The sequence below is a fragment of the Quercus suber genome, unplaced genomic scaffold (genome assembly GCF_002906115.3).
Source record: "Quercus suber isolate HL8 unplaced genomic scaffold, Cork oak 2.0 scaffold_46, whole genome shotgun sequence".
In the NCBI taxonomy this organism is placed as follows: Eukaryota; Viridiplantae; Streptophyta; class Magnoliopsida; order Fagales; family Fagaceae; genus Quercus; species Quercus suber.
The window spans coordinates 1,631,773-1,637,483 of record NW_027069511.1 but is presented as its reverse complement, the minus strand read 5'-3'; positions in this window follow the sequence as shown (position 1 = coordinate 1,637,483).

The following is a 5,711-nucleotide window of genomic DNA, read 5'->3' as shown; positions in this document are numbered from 1 at the left end:
GTGACAAAAATCCAAAATTTGAATCAGAACTGATAGTGCAAACTACGATGTCATTGGGAGAAATTCATTGGAATGGGTGGAAGGAGTCAATGTTTTCTTTATCTTGAACTATTTCAAATCAAAATTTTTATTATTCAATTAAAACTAACTACAATGAATGATTTTGCAAGAAAAGTTTTTTACTTGTTATGCTGATATTATAAACATAGAAACAGAATTTGGGTGGAATTATATCCCATGTCAACTTTGCAAACGAAAAGTAAAACAACAAAATAATATGTTTTAGTGTGATACTTGCATATCTAAATCTTGGTTCCCTATGCCTAGGTGGCCAAATTGTTCATTGTTTATACTATATAACTATTAAAATGACCGCATAGGAAAACCAAATGATAATAGCTTTAATTATAAATGTAAAAATAACCTTATTACATTTTCTAACTTCTCTCATTATTATATTCAATTACAAAGTAAAAATCCAAGTGAAGGACCATATTGCGACAACTTCTTTTGTTCTTTTTTATAAGATGCAGAAAAAATAATTTAGAAAACTGTTTTGGAACTTTCTTCAAAAGTATCTAATCTAAATTCTTAACCACTTCTGATTTTATGCTTAAACCTAACGTTTCTATTATACAAACAAACTTTAGATTTTACATCATATTGTGCAGAATCAAGAGCCAAACAAAGTACCTCAAGAAATTCAAAACTTTCTTGGCAAATCCTATACATTCCAAATAAAAGTTGATGATTACAATGTCAGAGAGGGATGGGAAGTTTACACTGCCACAAGTAACTTTAAATCTGAGTCTAACAAACACTCAGGAGATGTTGTTGCTGACAGCATTCAGAGAAAACAATTAGAAACTCTAGTCAACCATGGCCAAACTATTGCAAATGATCCTATCAATACTTTAGATATTAAATTACTTACAAGCTTGAAGGATGTAACTGATGACAACATAATAGATGAGAGCATTGGAAACATGATGAACCTTATCCTTATAGTTACGAAGAATTTGTCGTTACATGCAAGAGATGCTCGATCAACCTTGAAATGTTTAAGTTGGTGAATAGGTTTTTTTAAGTTTGACAAACAAAAAATATATATTAATGTCCCTCTATATATTTTTGTAAAATTGAATTTATTCAACTATGTGTTAGCTTTATTCCATGCCAAATATGCTTGTAATTCAACATTTAGAAGCCTTGTATTTAGGTGAGAATAATGTAAGGGTTGTGTGTGTGAGAGTGTGAAGATTTGATCAAGAGTGTGCAACAAGAAATGACTCACGACTGGACTCATGACTGGCTCGCGAGTGGCGACTTGCTACAATGTAACACACATGTGAAACATGTAGGAAGTTGAAGTGTCAGGATAGCTGGATCACTACAAGACAAAAAAGTATAGTCTAGCCAGTCTAGTAACTAGGATTGAAACTCGCAACTCATCCCAGTCGCGAAGTGAGTTTTCAGTACACCCTGTTTTGCTAAAAACTAATTTTTCACATTCCATCTCATACCCTACTATAAATACCCTTATACCAACGAATGTAGAGAGTTTCTAAAGAGAATTTTGAGAGAAAAACCCTAGAGAAAAATAAGATTGATTCATCCACAATCTTATATATTTGATTCTCCAAATTTCTCTACTCTCACCCTCTCCATTGTTATACCCATGTGAGGATCTTCAGCCAAATCCTAACCTCACCCAATTCATAGTAGTGAAAAGGTTCTTGGTGTTTGGAAAGCTGTTCAAGAGAGAACCAATTCATATTAGTTGATGCAATGGGCTAATTGCGGGATCCGGTAAACTAGAGAAGACACAATTAGGTCTAACCTTGTTGGAGCAAGAAGCTTGGAGGGTTTAGGTGTATCGGGTAGATTAGGCTTGGAGGCTCTATTACTATTCATGTATCCCAACTGATTTTCTAGTGGATCATTTACCACTTGGAGGGCGCCAGAGAGACTTTTTGCCAAGTTCTTCGGTTTCTTCTTCGATAACATGTGCCAATGTTCTTGTGTTTGCTTGTCTCTATCCCTTACTCTTTGCTTTTAATTACTGTTGAGTTGTGATTAAAATATGGCTTAGAGTAGTTTGCATATTTGGGTATTGCTTATATTTCATATTCCGCACATACATTGTTTGAATATAAGCTTGTATTAGCCTTTTTGAATTTAGGGGTCTAAACATTCACAAGTGTTTTACACACTAAGTAAGCTTTCATATTTTAAATAATAAAATGCAATATTTTTTTTTTGTTTTTTTCCATTGTAGCATCACTTAAATAACAAAATGTAATATTCTAATTTCTTATTCATTGTTTTATCTAATGCTATCCTCCGTATGATAAAGCAAAAAAAAAAAAAAAACCAATAGCATCTCTTAATTAATAAAATGCAATTTCTTTTCATTGTTCTATCTAATTCTATCATTCGTGTTATAAACCCAAAACAAAAAACAAAAAACAAAAATTGACCAATAGCATCATTACAATTAACCATTCCCGTGCGATAGCACGGGTTGCGTACTAGTATTGCATAATAGTTAAAACTTAGAGAAAATCTAATTAGATTTTAATTAGATTCTCAATTTTGTGTCGCGTGTCTCATTTAATTTTTAATTTTTTGCCAAGTGAATTATTGAGTTTAAAAATTAAAGAGTTCAAATCCAATTAGATTCTAAATTGGATTTCAATTGAAGTCTAATTGTTCACCATGTGTCCATTTAAGTTTTTATTTTTATGACAAGTGAATTATTGGGTGTAAAAACTAAAGAGTTTAAAACCAATTAAATTTTAAATCATATATATATATATATAATGAGAAATCATTACATATTTTAAAAATGTATGGTTTAAAAAAAGTGTAAGCTAATACCATGTATAATTTGAACATCTTCTAAAAAAAAGGTATAATTTGAACTATATAATTGTAATTGTTTTTAATTATACCTATACATATGCATAGGGCTACACCTAGTTGTTATAACTATCGAATTATCAAAAATAAAAAGCTTCTATTTGGTACAAATATATAATTTATAAGCAAACATATTTTTAAGTTGATTAATGAACAATTTTTTAAAATGTCATTTTTTTCCAAGTATATAGATACTTTTATTCAACTTAAAATTTTCAAGAAAAATATGTCATTGAAAATTAGCTAATCCTAATTTATGATTGGATAAAATCTAGCTTAATTTTATCATTAGTTTAAAGCCTTATTCTTTTAGATAAAAACATAATTTTATTCAGAACTTGCTTTTTAAACAAAATATACCCCTGGGAATTTCACTTTGGTTGGGTGTTTCACTCAATACATAATAAATTGTGGGGAGTGGAAGAGTCCCCATCTAGGCCTAAAGCCTAAGTCCTAGTTAGTCCCCGTGGAATGAATTGGGCCAGGCATATATAATTGTAAGAAGGCCTAATGGGCTATATAGGGTATGGAAAAAAGGCAATAAGAGCATCTCGAGCACCAAGAAGGAGGAGGGCAACTTTAGCAGATCATTCTCGTGAAGTAGGCAATAAGCAAAAGAGAGCTGAGCCTTACCCGAGGTGAGGTGCATGGATAATCCATATCTGACTTCCAAAAGGTACCTAGAATCTCGGGGAGACTTCCAAAACACGCAAGAAGGTTGAAGATCTTCACCTCTACATTAATGAGGGGATTTTCACCTAACCTCTATCGCATTAAATGCATATGAGACAACCTGAATAATATAAACACCCTCAAAAATCAAAATTCCAAGATAAGGAAAGGGAGGAAACCGATAAAGGAGATGAAAATATCATTGAAAATTCGGTTAGCGACAAGATAGCTATAGAGATAAAAACAAAGAATGTACTTATATAAAGGGGAAGACAGGCAAATAGGAAGTGATTGGAAAAATAGTTAAAAAAAGTGAGAGAAGGAAGAAAAACTATTTGTCTGAGAGAGAGAGTGTAACACCATAGGAAAGAGAAATTTCCCTAATGTAATACTTTAGCTTCATTTGAAATATATAGTGTTGATGAAATCAATTGTTTGAGTTTCTTATTGTCAAATGTTTATTCCCTATTACTCATTTTTAAATAGACTGTGTCAGTCAATTAAACTTTACCCCGTGGACCCACACGCGGTCGCACCTCGGGCCAGTTTTTGTTCCCCACAATAATAATAATAGAAAAATTAAAAATTAAACTTTCATCCCTTTACAATATTTGTCAAACTATTAATTTGCTCAATTGAAGCCCTAATTTTTTTTTTTTTTATTTAAACCCTTACAATCTAAATTAAGTGTTAAACTAGATGAAAAGTGTGAGTACACATTGATATAATTCCTTCAAATTAGGGTATCAATTGATCAAATGAGTGAAAGTTTATGATTAAAAAAAATGTTAATTTTCCCTAATTTAATTATTATTATTATTTTATTATAGAAAGTTGACTTTGGAGTCCGGAGTACTTGAAGTTGAGGACAACTGGGTGGGCAAAGCCGGTGGATAACCCGGAAAATCAATCTAAATTCCATTTATACCCCCATATATCTGGTTTTTTACTTTTATTACCAGCAGTTTGTTTCATCTCCAGTAGGGGTAATATAATAATATTCCTTTCTATTCCTCTCAAACAAATAAAACACACCAATCTCTCCTGAAACTGAAAGGATCTCTCTCTCTCTCTCTCTCTCTCTCAGATTTTTTTTGGTTTCTTCATATTTCCAGGTATTACCAATTCATCTTTGCCTGTATTTATTTATGTATCTATGTATGTATACACGTGGGATCTTCGTTATCAAAAAGTGTTGCGTGCTGCATTGAATTATGGAACAATATATATATATATATATATATATATCCCCCCCCCTAACTGCTTTGCTCGCTTTTCTTATATAGGTCCCTCCCTCCTATCCCCTTCTTCCTTCTGTCGATCATCCATTGGCCTTCCCTCTGACCGCCCGTCCCATCAGAGGCCTAATCAGTACTCGCGTGGTTCATCGTGATCAATGTTACCCTGTCAAGGGGTTACCTCCCCATTAATGCGGCCAGGGGTTAGATGAGCGTATTCTGTGTGGAGGTGACAACCTGTTCTGGGTTTGTCCCCCACCTGAAATTAGCCTCGGTATGCCGAGGACAGGGATGTCCTCGACGGGGTCCAAAAAGGGTATAGGTCTTCATATACCAGCCCGGGACGATCATCCCTCCTCGGCATGGGCCTTGGGCCAGATGCAAGATAGGCCCAAGCTACCAGGCCTACGGGCCCCACATAATGTATTTATGTATAGGTACTTAATAAATTTTTTCTTTTTGCATTTTATTTTATTTTATATTTCCACTTTATGATATATGATTTATTGATAATGATCTATTGCATAATTATCTTTATTTACTTTTTCACTTAGTTTTAATTGTGAGGAAGAAAGAGATGTGGATCTATATTTTGGAGAAAAATATACCTATAAGAGTTGAATTACATACATCTGTATGGTAATAAACAAAGTATACATAGTTACAACTTGATCTAATAGTTCTCACACTATCAATTTAAAAAAAAAAAAAATTATTGCATTGTGTTTTCATACATATCTCACTATATATAATACCTGATTACAAAATATATTTTATTACACTACAAAAAACTTCTAATTTAAAATATAATTTCAAATAACACATATTGAATTTTTAAAAATATACAATCTAATATATTAATTCAGTAATTATCCAATA